The sequence below is a fragment of the Hevea brasiliensis genome, chromosome 11 (assembly GCF_030052815.1).
Source record: "Hevea brasiliensis isolate MT/VB/25A 57/8 chromosome 11, ASM3005281v1, whole genome shotgun sequence".
Taxonomy (NCBI): Eukaryota; Viridiplantae; Streptophyta; class Magnoliopsida; order Malpighiales; family Euphorbiaceae; genus Hevea; species Hevea brasiliensis.
Window position 1 is genome coordinate 13,292,744 of NC_079503.1, and position 17,238 is coordinate 13,309,981.

Here is a 17,238-nt window from a genome sequence, read left to right on the forward strand (position 1 = left end):
AGTTGGACAAAAAATCTGCCAGAACCAAAATCTCAGCATGAACAGTGCACGTGAACAGTAATTGTATTTTGGCTATAACTTGAGCTACAAAACTCCGATTGAGGTGATCCAAAAATGAGAATACACTTAAGACAATAAGGAACATTTTCTATGAAGGAAGTTTTTCCAAATTCCAACAGTAGATTGACCAATGGAATAGTGCAACTTCAGAGCACCAAAACCGAAAATTGGCAATTTCGCCAAAATGACCTAAGCTTTGAGAAAATGACCAAAACCAATAAGTTTAATGACCAAAATGTGGTATGTGGGTGAAGTTGGAGTTCCCATACCTATTATGCCTTAAAAAGTCAACAATTTGACTTGAATAGTGTAGTGAATAGTAACTCGAAACACAAAACTTCGAGAACGTCGAATTTAACGCAATAGAGCTAGTTAAAATGAAGTGAAATTTATTTTTGGATTTATGATAAGTTATGGTACTGGAACACTGTGAAACTGTGTGTTTCAGCTGAAAAAGACTTGGAAACTCAAAGAGACTGAGTCAAGGCTTCAAGGCGACTCCAGTCAGGTTTGTGCACAATAATAATTGTTTAAATATTTAATCTCAAAAATTTGACTTCTTTGATTAATTTTGTATTGTGTTGCTATTTTATAATCGTAAATGTGATTTTGGAAAGTAATCAGATTTCTCATAAATTGTTTTGAATGGATTTTATGTTCACACTTAGCATGACAGTATCCCATTATTCTTTCTCCATTCATGGGGTTGAGATCGTTTATTTTCCTCCCTCTCTGGCTTGCCAGTTGAGGTTTTAGATCAGATGAGTACTCATTAGCTAGCTAGCCACCTCCCTCATTGATTTTGATTAGTGGGGTTGAGATTGCTTTGTCGTGGTGTACAACACGGCATTGATCAGAAATTTTGTGTCATGGCTTAAGTTGTGTATGACTTTGGCAACACTGTGTTTATGAAATTATTTGACTAACTGTGTTTAATGGATTATTTGACAAAATGGTGTTATTATGAACTTTGATCATTATTGAAATGTGATTGAGAAACATTTGAATTGTGTTTGGCAATGAATGATTTATTTATTGCATTTTAAATTTTTATTGTGCACCACTGAGTATTTTTATACTCAGCGATGGCTTATTTTGCTGTTGCAGATAAGAGCAAGGAGAAAGCAGCAGAGTGAGCTGCTGTTAAATCAAGGATGTTGTATGTATCAATGTAGTTGAGCAGTTTTAAATAAATTGTAATAATATTATTTTGGATTCTCTTCTGTAAATTTAATATTTGTACATATGGATTTTTTGCTTTATGCTTGGTGAATGGAAATATTAAATATTTTGAGATGAGAAAACTTTATTTGTATTGTGAAATTATTTTGAAGTGCATTGAATTGAGATGATTGAGTTATTGAAGGTTGGGAGTTGTGAAATATTTTTGGAAGTGCTTTTTACAGGTCTTGAAGAACTGGTTTCTCAAAATACAGAGGGAACTCTGTCAAAATTTTTATAAAATTTGCGGCAAAATTAAAATGAACAAAATTTTTTTCTAGTATTTAAACTTTGAATAAATGGTTTTTAATTTCTACCAAAATGCTCACCACTTCCAAAATGTAAGAAAACTGTTTTAAAATCCCTTGTAGGGTACTTAATGAGTTATCGGTAGGTGAAGTTCGGTAGTTCATTAAGTATTCTACGGGATCATGTTATGCCTTACGGAGGGGTAAGGTGTGACATGTTTTAGTGGTATCAGAGCATGGTTTTGCAATAAATTTTGACTATGCATGTGAATATTTCTTTGATAAGTACAACTGCTCAAGTGTCTTTAATTGATACATATGACATATTTACATCATGAAAATGCACTAACGGAGGCCAACCTCCTTGTGTTTGATCTCAGGAAGTAGAAAATTGTGAATAACGGAATGGAAGGAGGAGATTGTTCTGAAGAACAATCTGTTGAGGCTGAGGTTCAAGGGGAAGCCCCAGCACTCCAGAACGTGAGTGGGTCAGCCACTCCAGCTCCTGCTACAGCACCGCAGTTTCCTTCTCAATTTATGCAGCAGATGGCTGCCTTCTTTCAGCAAATGGTGAGTAATGTGCCACCCCAAGCTCAGATGCCAGTACCTGTAACACAACCACAGCCCTCAGCTTGGCAGTATGAAAAATTGATGAAATTTGGGGCCACTGAGTTTAAAGGCACTGTGGATCCACTGGAGGCAGAACAGTGGTTGGAAAGAATGGAACGAGTTTTCAGGAAGCTGCAGTGTACATAAGAGATGAAGTTCAAATATTCTGTTTCCTTATTACAAGGGGATGTCTATGAATGGTGGAAGACCATCCCCCACAGCTTGGTTGAGCCACCTGTGCTGACATGGACAGACTTTTTGAGGGAGTTCCGACAGAAATGGGTTCCCGATGCATATGTGGACATGAAGTTGCAAGAATTTTTGAGTTTGAAACAAGGGAACCGAACGGTAGCAGAATATGAGAGAGATTTCTCAAGGCTAAGCCACTATGCTGGAAGCTTAGTCTCCACCCCCAGAGACAGATGCAAGAGGTTTGAGTCCGGGCTAAGGCAGAGTCTGAGAATGCAAGTTGTGGGTTTCAGACATCAAAATTTTGCTGAATTGATCTCACAAGCCTTGGAATTAGAAAGGATAGAATCCGAAGGGGCAGTGAAGAAGGGTTCACAAGAGAAAGAGAAGGCTGAAAAGACTACTGGACAAGCATCTGAAAGTGGTTCTGGCAAGAGGAAACAGTTTGGGGGATCCAGCTCCCGTAGAGGCAGAGGCAGATTTTCTGGCCAAAGACCGCCTCGGTCTGGTCAGCCAACCCAACAAGTTTCTCGAGGATCTCTATCAGTACGGCAATGCGAAACTTGTGGTAGAACTCATGGTGGGGTTTGTTTCAAGGCCACCGGTGCATGTTTTAACTGTGGAGGAAGCGGACATTTCGCTAAGGATTGCACTAGTCCGCGCCGGTCTGGATCTTTTGCCACATCTGAAGGATCAAGCCAAGTCTCTGCACCTAGAGGGTCACCGTCAGTTGTTAGAGGTAGAGGCAGAGGTAGGGGTCCTGGTAACACCCCTGGAAGTTAGAGCACTGTTAACCAGCCAGTACCTAGTGGCGCACCAGTCAGAGTGTATACCATGCGTCAGAGGGAAGAGGCTGAAACATCAGATGTTGTAGCTGGTATTTTCTCTATCCTTGACCAAGATGTGTATGTGTTATTTGATCGTGGCTCCACACATTCGTATGTTAGTGATAGTGTGATGTGTCCTACTGCTATTCAGTGTGTACCAATGGACTATGATGTGCTAATAACTAGTCCATTAGGCCAGGAGGTCAGGGTAAATAGGCTATATAGGGACTGTCCTTTGGTGATCCAAGGACACACTTTTCTGTCTGACTTAATTGAAATGCCCTTCAGAGATTATGACATTATCTTGGGCATGGATTGGTTAGCCAGGCATCATGCAATGATTGACTGTAGACTGAAGACAGTCACTTTTTGTCTTCCTCAGTATGGTGATGTAGTAATAAATGGGGAGAGGCAGTTATTATCTTCAAACATCATTTCAGCTGCACTGGCCAGAAAAATGATTAGGAAAGGGTGTGAGGCATACTTGGCACATGTGATAGACACCCAAGTGGGGAGTCCAGCATTGGAGGACATTCCTACTGTATGTGACTTTCCGGATGTATTTCCTAATGAATTGCCAGGATTACCTCCAGAAAGAGAAGTGCAGTTTGAAATTGATGTTATGCCTAGTGTGGACCCAATCTCCATAACACCATACAGAATGGCACCAGCAGAATTGAAAGAATTGAAAGTGCAATTACAAGAATTGCTTGACAAGGGCTTTATCCGCCCTAGTGTGTCACCTTGGGGAGCGCCAGTGTTGTTTGTAAAGAAGATAGATGGCACTCTCCGTTTGTGTATTGACTATCGGCAATTGAATAAGGTGACAATAAAGAACATATATCCATTACCCCGCATTGATGACTTGTTTGATCAGTTAAGGGGTGCAGCTGTATTCTCCAAAATTGACCTGAGATCAGGTTATTATCAGTTGAAAGTACAAGAGCAGAGTATTACTAAAACTGCCTTCAGAACCCGTTATGGCCATTACGAGTTCTTGGTCATGCCATTCGGGTTAACTGATGCTCCGGCTGCTTTTATGGATCTGATGAACACTATCTTCAGACCATACCTCAACCAGTTTGTTGTGGTATTTATCGATGATATATTGGTCTATTCGAGGAATGCAGAAGAGAATGATAGACATCTGCGGATTGTACTGCAGACTTTGAGAGAGAAACAACTATATGCCAAATTATCGAAGTGTGAATTTTGGCTGAAGGAGATATCCTTTTTGGGGCATGTAGTATCAGAAGAGGGTATTAAGGTAGATCCTAGCAAAATTGAAGCTGTCCTTAATTGGAAGCCACCCAGAAATGTCACAGAGATTCGCAGTTCAAGTTAGCTGGATACTACCGCCGATTTGTGAAGGATTCTCCATGTTGGCATCTCCATTGACCAAGCGCTTAGAAAGGATGTGAAATTTCGGTGGACGGACAAATGCCAAAGTTTTGATGAATTGAAGAGATGTTTGATCGAGGCTCAGTCCGACTTTACCTACACCGGGTAAAGAATATACTGATTCTGACGATGCTTCTCATAATGGGTTAGGTTGTGTGTTGATGCAAGATCGAAATGTCATTGCCTATGCATCACGCCAGCTAAAATCGCATGAGAGGAATTATCCAACACATGACTTGGAGCTTGCAGCTATTGTGTTTGCTCTTGAGATCTGGAGACATTATTTGTATGGGGAGAAGTGTTACATCTACACAGATCATAAGAGTTTGAAGTATTTGGGCACCCAAAAAGAGCTGAATTTGAGACAGAGGAGGTGGTTAGAGTTGATAAAAGACTATGATTGTCTGATAGACTATCAGCCAGGGAAAGCTAATGTTGTAGCTGACGCCTTAAGTGGCAAGACTATGGCAAGTCTACAAGTTACTCCCTTGTCTTTGGTGCATGAGTTAAGGTCACTGCATGCCAGCTTAGAGATTAATGATGAGGGGCAGACAGCAATTGCATGGCATATACAGCCAATGTTAATTGATCAGATCAGAATGGCTGCTTAGAATGATGAAAAGTATCAGAAGCTGTTGGAAGAAGTTCAACAGGGCAAGAAACCAGAGTTCTCAATCAGAGATGATGGTCTATTACTACACCAGGGTAGAATGTGTGCTCCTAATGATGTTGATTTGAGGCAGATCATTTTGAAGGAAGCACATGAGTCTCCTTTTACTATGCACCCTGGTGGTACAAAAATGTATAGAGGGCTAAAGGAGCATTACTGGTGGATGGGTATGAAGAGAGATGTGGCAGAGTTTGTGTCTAAATGCCTAACTTGTCAGCAAGTAAAGGCAGAGCATCAAGTACCAACTGGGTTGTTACATCCACTACCAGTGCCAGAATGGAAATGGGAGAGAATAACGATGGATTTTGTAATGGGACTTCCGAGGACACAGAAGGGTCATGATACAGTGTGGGTCATTGTTGACAGACTGACTAAGTCTGCTCATTTTCTGCCAGTTCGAATGGACTACAGTTTGGACAGATTGGCCAGGTTGTACATCGATGAGATTGTGAGACTTCATGGAGTGCCAGAATCTATCGTATCAGACAGAGATCCTAGGTTCACTTCTAGATTCTGGGGTAGTCTTCAGAGAGCCCTAGGAACTAGATTGAACTTCAGTACTGCATTCCACCCGCAGACAGATGGCCAGTCTGAGAGGGTAATTCAGATCTTGGAGGACATGCTACGGGCTTGTGTGATTGAGTTCGAGGGCAGTTGGGATACGCACTTGCCTTTGATTGAGTTTGCTTATAACAACAGCTACCAATCAAGCATTGGGATGCCTCCATATGAAGCTTTGTATGGCAGAAAATGTAGAACCCCGTTGTGTTGGGATGACGTGGGTGAAAGAAAAATGATCGGACCCGAAATTGTTCAACAGACTGAAGAGAAAATCAGGGTGATCAGAGATCGACTTAAAACTGCATCAGACCATCAAAAGTCCTATGTTGATTTGAAAAGAAGGGATATTGAGTATGCAGTGGGTGAGAAAGTTTTCCTCAAGGTTTCTCCTTGGAAGAGGATTATGAGATTCGGCAGAAAGGGGAAACTAAGTCCTCGTTTTATCAAGCCATATGAGGTATTGGAAAGAGTGGGTCCTTTGGCTTATCGTTTGGCACTACCTCCAGAGTTAGAAAAGATACATAATGTCTTCCATGTGTCTATGTTGAGGAGGTATCGATCAGACCCATCTCATGTACCACCAGTAGAAGAAATAGAAGTAAATCCAAACCTCACATATGAAGAAGAACCCATAAAGATTCTGGCTTATGAGGTGAAGTAGGTACAGAACAAGCAGATACCATTGGTAAAAGTGCTGTGGAACCATCATTCAGGACAAGAAGCTACTTGGGAACGAGAGGAGGACATGAGGAGACAACACCCACAGCTGTTCAGAGATTGATACCAGGTAAAAATTTCGAGACGAAATTTATTTAAGGGGGGGAGAATTGTAACACCCCGTTTTCATAGCCTGGTAGATTTCAACTGTATTCAGAACGGTGTCGGTCAGACAATTAATGGGATTAGGGCCACACTTAAGACAATTTGGGAAGCCATAAAAACAAATAATTAGTAATGTTTAATTAGTTAACTATAAATAAGAAAAACAGAACATAAGAGGTTAAACGAGCCCAGAGTCACAGCGATGAGTGACCTCCTCGGGAATGACTGCGAAGTCATTTTAAACTCAAATTTCTAACCGTAAAAAGTGACGCTGCGGTCCTTAGGACCCTTATGGACACAGTGAAAAAGAGAAAATCACGAAAAAGAACTGTTAAGTCAGTCAAATAATTAGGTCAGGGAATCAAAAGAAATATGGAATTATTTGCAAACCAGGATGAACCGGCGAGGGGCAATTTGGTAAATTAACCCCAAGAGCAGACTCCTGACCTAACTGTCAAATAAAATCGGAGAAAAGAAAATTTCGGAATCGAGAATTAAATTAAAGAACTAATAGAAAAAAATAAATAGAAAAAAAAAAAAGAGAATATGGAAAAGTCAAAGGTGATGACATCATGCATGATGTCATAAAAGAATTAATTAAATTATTTATTAAATTGATTTGTGGTCTTCCATAAGCCAAGTTTATAAAATAAAAGAAAAAAAAATGGTCATCTTCCCACTTTCCCATCCACACTCTCTCTCTCTCTCTTTTCTCCTTTGTTCCTCCATAGCCATGAAAAATCAAGCTTTTAAAGCTTGAATCAACCCCATAAATCCCACAAATTTCTTATGTAAATCTTATTGTTGGATCTTGACAAGCTTATTGAGAACAAAAAGAAAGAAGAAATTAGAAGAATTGGAGCTTTTGAAAAAACTTCAATTGAAGTAAGTTGATCCAACCTTTTTTTTTAGTAAAAATGTTTGAATTAGAGTAGAAATGGATAGAATAACATGAAAAATTGAGAAAATTATGTATGAGAACAAAGATGTAAATTTCAGCCAGCCATGGGATTGTGAAGTGTTGATATGTTTTAGTTCAAGTAAATGTGTATACAAGCCTAATTGAGCAAGTAGATGTGCTTAGCACACTTTGATTTGATGAATTTTAATAAATTAGAAGTTAGGGTTTGAATGTTAGGGTTTGTGAACCAAAATTTGGAGAAATGCATAAATGGCATGTTTGACCTATTGTGAAGTGAAATAATGGTCAATTATGACCAAATAAGTTGTGTGGGAATGATAGGAAATTAAGCTAAATTCGGAGGTAAATGGTCATGCTGCCAAGTAGATGTGATTGGCACACTTTGATTTGATGAATTTTAATAAATTAGAAGTTAGGGTTTGAATGTTAGGGTTTGTGAACCAAAATTTGGAGAAATGCATAAATGGCATGTTTGACCTATTGTGAAGTGAAATAATGGTCAATTACGACCAAATAAGTTGTGTGGGAATGATAGGAAATTAAGCTAAATTCGGAGGTAAATGGTCATGCTACTGGCAACATGACCAAGCCAACTTTGAAGGACCAAAACTCAAATTTTACAAACCCAATTGATATGCCACCAATTGGAGATGAAAATAGACATAAAAGGGCACAATTTTCATTAAGGAACCATGCCCAAAAACTGACCAAAACTTAGTGAACCAATTGACCAAAGTGAAATGAGAGCAGGCTGCCACTGCACCAAAATGACCAAATGAACAGTATCATTTGGTCATATTTCGAGCTAGACAGGTCAAATTGACCTGAAAGTTTACCAGCAATTAGATAAGATATAGATCTAAAACTTTCATGAAGAACACCAACCCAAATTATGCCATTAACCCATTCAAATTATTGAGCAAAGTTGAGTTACTGAACCTGTGATTCTACAGAATTGCCATTGAGCAGTAATGTTTGAAGGGCTATAACTCTCTCTAGGAAACTCTGATTTAGGTGATTCTTGAACCGATGGAAACCTAAGACATAGTAGAATATTTCATATGAAGAAAGTTAGACCAAATTATGAACTTAACTTGATCAAATTACTAAACAAATTTGGACCAAAAATCTGCCAGAACCAAAATCTCAGCATGAACAGTGCACGTGAACAGTAGTTGTATTTTGGCTATAACTTGAGCCACAAAACTCCGATTGAGGTGATCCAAAAATGAGAATACACTTAAGACAATAAGGAACATTTTCTATGAAGGAAGTTTTGCCAAATTCCAACAGTAGATTGACCAATGGAACAGTGCAACTTCGGAGCACCAAAACCGAAAATTGGCAATTTCGCCAAAATGACCTAAGCTTTGAGAAAATGACCAAAACCAACAAGTTTAATGACCAAAATGTGGTATGTGGGTGAAGTTGGAGTTCCCATACCTATTATGCCTTAAAAAGTCAACAATTTGACTTGAATAGTATAGTGAATAGTAACCCGAAACACAAAACTTCGAGAACGTCGAATTTAACGCAATAGAGCTAGTTAAAATGAAGTTAAATTTATTTTTGGATTTATGCTAAGTTATGGTACTGAAATACTGTGAAACTGTGTGTTTCAGCTGAAAAAGACTTGGAAACTCAAAGAGACTGAGTCAAGGCTTCAAGGCGACTCCAGTCAGGTTTGTGCACAATAATAATTGTTTAAATATTTAATCTCAAAAATTTGACTTCTTTGATTAATTTTGTATTTTGTTGCCATTTTATAATCGTAAATGTGATTTTGGAAAGTAATCAGATTTCTCATAAATTGTTTGCATAAATTGTTTTGAATGGATTTTATGTTCACACTTAGCATGACAGTATCACATTATTCCTCCTCCATTCATGGGGTTGAGATCGTTTGTTTTCCTCCCTCTCTGGCTTGCCAGTTGAGGTTGTAGATCGGATGAGTACTCATTAGCTAGCTAGCCACCTTCCTCATTGATTTTGATTAGTGGGGTTGAGATTGCTTTGTCGTGGTGTACAACACGGCATTGATCGGAAATTTTGTGTCATGGCTTAAGTTGTGTATGACTTTGGCAACACTGTGTTTATGAAATTGTTTGACTAACTGTGTTTAATGGATTATTTGACAAAATGGTGTTATTATGAACTTTGATCATTATTGAAATGTGATTGAGAAACATTTGAATTGTGTTTGGCAATGAATGATTTATTTATTACATTTTAAATTTTTATTGTGCACCACTGAGTATTTTTATACTCAGCGATGGCTTATTTTGCTGTCGCAGATAAGAGCAAGGAGAAAACAGCAGAGTGAGCTGCTGTTAAATCAAGGATTTCTCTGACCATTTTGTACGAGTATTATTTTATACCCTCGTAGATAATCTTGATGTAAATATAAAAATGTTGTATGTATAAATGTAATTGAGCAGTTGTAAATAAATTGTAATAATATTATTTTGGATTCTCTTCTGTAAATTTAATATTTGTACATATGGATTTTCTGCTTTATGCTTGGTGAATGGAAATATTAAATATTTTGAGATGAGAAAACTTGATTTGTATTGTGAAATTATTTTGAAGTGCATTGAATTGAGATGATTGAGTTATTGAAGGTTGGGAGTTGTGAAATATTTTTGGAAGTGCTTTTTACAGGTCTTGAAGAACTGGTTTCTCAAAATACAGAGAGAACTCTGTCAAAATTTTTATAAAATTTGCGGCAAAATTAAAATGGACAAAAATTTTTACTAATATTTAAACTTTGAATAAATGGTTTTTAATTCCTACCAAAATGCTCACCACTTCCAAAATGTAAGAAAACTGTTTTAAAATCCCTTGTAGGGTACTTAATGAGTTATCGGTAGGTGAAGTTCAGTAGTTCATTAAGTATTCTACGGGATCATGTTATGCCTTACGGAGGGGTAAGGTGTGACAGTGCTAGTGGGAGATTGTTAGCAGTATGCCCTAAAGCATATCATTTTGTATGTATCTTGTACATATCATATTAATAAAAGGCAATTTTACTTTTCCATTTACATAATATATTTATGTGTAATAGAAAAGGTCCATTGATGTTTTGTTAGAAATTCTATTCTTAAGTTGTTAAGAATATGAGTGACAGTATTTCTAGCACAGAGCATCATAAATTGGTTCACAATCGAGGATACTTCACAAAGGACATGACTTATCCAGAAAGATTGTAATCATGTTTGTTCCCAAGGTATTTATATGAGATATAAATAAGATAGAGTGGTGAGTCTCATGCCACATAACAAACATGATAGGCACTTATACATGATAAGTAGGCCGAACTAGTGACGCTTATGATAAGCATATGGAGTTTACTCTTATCAATGCATTGTCATATATCATATCAGTGCATATAATCTTTAGACCTGAGATAACACAGTTATCTTGTATATAGGTAGTTTAAGTTTGACACTACTTTCATACTTATACTGTGTATGGGTATATGGGCATGTGTTGGCTCTTACTAGTTATATATAGAGATAGGTTTTGATCAAGATGGAATCCGTTATCCTAAGTAAATAGAGATAAAATCCTATATTCATTTAATTGTTCTTAATGTTTCAAGTTCCTGGTCAGGACAGACATATTTAGTCAGAAAAGAGTTTCTAACAAGAAAATCTAATTAATAAATAACTGGAATTAAAAGAAAACATAATGTTCATAGCAAATGGAGTTTGACATTAACCATGACTCCAGCTCGAATTGAGATTTTATAACGGAGAGATTCTAGTGCATGGTAACATATGATTAAAGGTTCATTTAAGGTATTCCTTATTACTGATTGGGTGGCCATAACATACTATGCTAGGTGTCAACCATGGTCTATAAGATGTCTGAAATGATCTAGAAAAATTTTTTACGTTAAAAAAGAGTTCTAACGATATTAAGAGTTAATATTATTTCTCATTGCTAATAAGTAATGGGCCTAGCAAGTCACACATCTACACAAGCTAATCAATATTTAAAATGTGATTTAATTGATTAATTAAAGAGTTTAATTAATTAATTAAAGAGGTTTGGTTTGTAATAAGATTGCAAAGTCCCTAACATGACTTGAAACCAAATCTAGGTTATTTGATGTATAGTATAAATTAAATTTATATTTAATTTGATTAAATATGAATTTAATTATAAGAAATTAATTAATAGAGATTAATTAATTAATTAAATTATATTTGATATAAATTGATTTAAAGAGGAGAAATTATAATTTTGGGTTGAGAACTCAAATTAAAAAGTAAGGACAATTTGTTCTTTTCACATGGTGACATGTGGCGCCATGAGATGGTGACACAGGGCACCATATGATCTTGCCACTTGTCTTCCTATGATGGAAGACCACATGTCATGATTTAAATGGAGCTTGACACTTGGCTTAATAGGATTAAATCAAACAATAACAAGATGGGATCTTGTGATGACATGTGGCAAGGGAGTAAGTTAGGATTTGACCTAAGTATATAAAGAAAAGTTAGAAAGAAACAAAAAAAAAAAAAAAAAAAAAAACCTCCTCTCTCTTTTCTCTCAAGTTGGACGACAACTTTGTCTCTCCCTCTCCTCTTCAATTTCTCAATTGATTCAAGGGAAAAACTATGATTTTCAAAAAAAAAAACCTCCTCTCTCTTTTCTCTCAAGTTGGACGACAACTTTGTCTCTCCCTCTCCTCTTCAATTTCTCAATTGATTCAAGGGAAAAACTATGATTTTCTCTTGAATTAAAATTATTAGAAAGTGTTTTTAACACTCAATGCATTCATACAACCTTCACAAAGCATAAACCCCATCTCAAAATTGGTTGACAAGGCTTGAGAAGCCAATCTAGGGGTTGCCATTGCATCTTTGGTGTGTGCTTGTGGTAGACAAAATAGAGGGAGAACATTTGGGGTTCTAAGAACATCCTAAGAGGCTTTAATTGTGCATCAAGAGGTTAGTACCTAAAAATCCATTTTTTAGTCAGGGTTTAATTGAATTAAATGTTAATTCACAATCTTTAATGGCAAATGAAATTTTAATGCATGCTAAAATGTGTTTTGGTATGCAATTGGGCATTGGAAATTGATTAGAATCATAAGACACTTGGTATGGTGCATGTAACATTAAATATAATTTTTGAAATTCAAGGTTCTAATGCCCTTTATTCACGCTTCCACTGCTTCACATTCTGCATAGTTACAACTTGGCGTCTCATATTGTGCTGAATTCTATTCCACCACCATAACAAAACGCTGATGACACTCCTAATATAGTGTATAAATCCATGGTTTAAACAAGATCAACTTGTTCTTGTTGTTATGTCTTATTCTTTTATCATTATAGTAAATATATTTGAGTATATTTTCTCAAAAAGAAATCTAAAGTGTTGAATACTTTTATTATATTTCATCACATTTTTAAGAAGTTTTTTAATTTACTAATAAAAAGTTTTCAAGCAGATTAGGGAGGTGAATTTCAAGCCTTAACCAAATATTTGTGTGATAATGACATATAACGCAATATGTTTCTTATCCACATACACCCAAACAAAATGGTTGTACTAAGAGCAAACATTGGTTATTGTTGAAACAAGGAGAGCTTTACTTCCATCACTCCAACATTCTAGATAAATTTTGGAATAATGCCTTTGATTGTGGAGTTTATGCAATTAATCATAGTTCAATTCATTAAACTAAAAAATCTACACAATATGAATTATCGTTTAAAATGAAACCCAACTATCATGAATTACATGTCTTTGCTTGTCTTTGTTACCCTTAGCTCAAACCATTTGCCCCAAATAAACTAGCTCCAAGATCTAGCAAACATCTTTTCCTTGGGTATAATAAAATTCATAAAAGGTATTTTTTTTCTTGGAACTTTTTACTGGTAAATTGTATATCTCACATCATGTTTGTTTTTATGAACAAGATTTTCCTTTTTTGTAACAAGGTGATCAATTAGCTACCAGTACGAATATTCGTGAGCCTTGCTACCAAGTCCACCCATTCCATTTCTTATCCTTATTAATAGTCGTACCTCCATCACACAAGTAGGTATTTTGGGAACTGAAACAAGTACAATTCCCCTTCCCCCTACCACTACACCATCTCGCCCATGTCCTACTCCGACCACACCACGTCGTAATCCCTAACCTAATCCAAATTCTTTATCTCCAAGTCCATCTCTAACACCCCCAATAACATCCGACCCAATTGAACCACCTCTTTACAAGATCACCTCAATCGAGTCCCACTTTGAGACAACAATGTATTTCCCTCATAATGGATCTCACCTTTTATCCAAACTCAATCGATCCTTCTCCAACTCAACCACCATCCCAGCCACCCCAACCAACTAAAACACATACTATGATCACTAGATCCTAAATAGGCATTTTAAAACCAAAAACCCATTTGGCCTCCACTACTTCAATAATTGTTCCCACATGCTATACCAAGGTAATTATTGATAAGAAATTGAGAGAAGCAATGAATAAGGAAGTTAATGCTCTTATCCAAAATGGAACATGGGAGCTGGTACCACGATAATTTGCAAATAACATTACTGAGTGTAGATGGGTCTTCTACATTAAGTAAAAGCCTGACGGTAATATTGACAAATATAAGGCTTATCAGTGGCTAAAGGCTTCCAATAAAAACTAGGTGTGAAGTTCTTGAAACTTATTCTCTTGTGGTCAAGCTTACAACTATTTGCACAGTTTTACCCATCGTTGTGTCTCATGATTGGGAAATTCATCAAGTTGATGTATTGAATGCCTTCTTAAATGGCAAGCTTGATGATACTGTCTTCATAGAACAACTGCCAGGTTTCATTAATTCAGACAAATCTGATTATGTATGCAAGTTGTAAAGGTCTCCTATAGTCTTCGGCAAGCTCTAAGGCACTAGCATAAGAAATTAACGGGAGCACTATTAAGTCATGGCATCCAAGCTTTTGCAGCTAACTTTTCTTTCTTTCACCAGTAATGTTATGGAATAAAAATTTTTTACCTTGTTTATGTTGATGACATTATGCTAACGAGTAACAATTAAAACTTTATGCATTTTCTTATAAAATCCCTTCCACATCATTTTAAAGTCAAACACTCGGGCCATCTTGATTATTTTTGGGGAATTAAGATTCTCAAAACTACCAAAGGTCAATTTCTCACCCAGCACAAGTATGTCAATGACTTATTACGAAGAGCAAACATGTCAATGTGTCGTTGAATCTCCACTCTTGCCTCTGCTAATGACAAACTAACTCTTGCTAAAGGGACACCTATAGAGCAACAAACTTTATTTCGTAACATTGTTGGAGGGCTTCGATACCTTTCCTTTACACGTCTCAACCTTACATTATCTGTAAACAAAGTGGTGCAATTCCTTCACAATCCCATGGATCTGCATTGGTTCACAGTAAAATGGATTCTTTGATATCTTCAAGCCACGAGCACTTTTGGCCTACATCTAACTAAGTCCTCTAGCAACGCTTTGCATGTTTATTCGAATGTTGAGTAGGTAACCAATTTTGATGATCAAAAGTCCACAATTGGGTATGCTATCTTTCCTTGTTCCAATCTTATTTCTCGGTAATCAAAAAGTAGAAAACTATAACTCGATCCTCTATTAAAGCCAAGTATCACGTTATAGGCTCTGATATTACTAAAGTCACATGGATCCAAATTTCTTAAGCGAAATTGGTTATAGTCTATTGCACATTCCTACTATATGTTGTGACAACATTGGTGCCACATACTTGATAACTAATCCAATTTTTCATGCACGAACCAAACACATCGAGGTGGATTTCCATTTTATCCAAGATAAAGTTGCTTAGAAAAAAATATAAGTTTGTTACATTTTTTCGAAGAATCAACTGGCTGACATTTTAACCAAACCTCTCACTTGAACACGACCTTTAGGATTAGCTAACAATTCGAGCCTCACTGTCTTCTAATTGAGGGGATGTGATAGACCATGTACTAGTTAATATCAATTACATCTTATGAAGTGGGGGCTTAGACTGGATTATTATAAATGGAATAGATATGGTGAACTATATTTTTCTTCAACATCTTGATTAAAAGGATAGTTCCAGTTACAAAATTTGTCTAAGGTGACAACAATCCCTATAGGCAAAGTGTGTTTGATCCTACCGGTCCCCAATAGCAACTTATGCCTTTGGATGATGCTCCTTCTCTTAATATTAAATATGAGAATATGGAAGAACCTCCTAATCTAGATGCATAGAAATTTTATGACATGCTAAATGCCGCTGAAAAGGAATTGTAGCCTAATTATATAAGCCATTTGCAATTGTCAACCATTGCTCGAATGTTGAATATTAAGTTCGAGCATCATTTGTCTGAGAGATGCTACGATGCAATTGTGAATTTTGTTAGGAAGTATTATCGAATGATAATAAGTTTATCGACAAGGCGAAGAATATTGTACCTGAGTTAGGTTTACCAGCTCAGAAAATTGATTGTTGCAAGCTAGGTTGCATGATTTATTAAGGGAAAGATAATTATTTGATGGAATGCAAATTTTTTGGCTATGCAAAATACAAGCATCGAAATGAGTCAAAAAAAGGTACATGTTGCATATAAAAGATGTATTATTTTCCTCTGACACCAAGGTTCAGAGACTATATGCTTTGGAGACAATAGCTATAAACATTTAATGGCATGACAAGCATAACATGGAAGATGATGTTATATGTCATCCATCTGATTCTAAGCCTTGGAAGCACTTTAATCATACCCGTCCAACATTTGGCATGGTTAATTGCAATTTAAATACACATATTTACTATTCATGCAAACAAATAATTGATTCACTTTTCAAAGCAATGCTTTACATTTCTTACAAAGCTCTCAATTCCTACGAAGTTCTCAATTTACTTTTCAATGCATAGTAATTTACTTGTTAAGCGCACTCAATTTACATTTCTTGCGATTAGTCAAACATTTCAATGCACAATAATTCACTTCTCAAGCCCACTCAATTTACATTTCTTGCAATTAATCAATTTATATTTTCTTGAGAACAGTGACATTACAGATATTTTTGACGAAATGTACCTTGTGGAGTAAAGAAAGCCTAGGAAAACAAAGTCCTTTGTTTCTCACTTAACTATATTTCTAAACATAAGTCATTAGTCACATTTATTCATCTCACATTAGGATCATAGCATCATTGCCAAGCCTGCAATCCATCAACATGTAAGAAAAAACAAATGACATCAATCTTTGGACACTTACTCGATGCCCACTTAACATCAAGTTTCAAGGTAAAGAAACGTTTTTCAATAATCATTTTAAAAGCCATTAAAAATAATTTGCAAAATCGTTTTTCAATAAACATTTTATATGCAATTAAAAATTAATTTACAAAAAGATATTTTTACTCTTTTGACATTCTCATTATTAAAATATATTTAATATTAACAAACATATTTAAGAAAATGTTTACAATAATGCCAAACAAATCTTAGTAAATCAAAAATCCATTTAGCGTGCAAACACATCAAAATATTATATCAAATAGAGGAATATATCTTTAAAAATAAATTAATCATATCCTTGATTATCATTTTGATATATTAAGGATAACAATAGCAATGTACTTCTATGCATGAAGAAAACATGCTTTGATACATTACATCCCAAGGACATGCACACTTGTGCATTGTC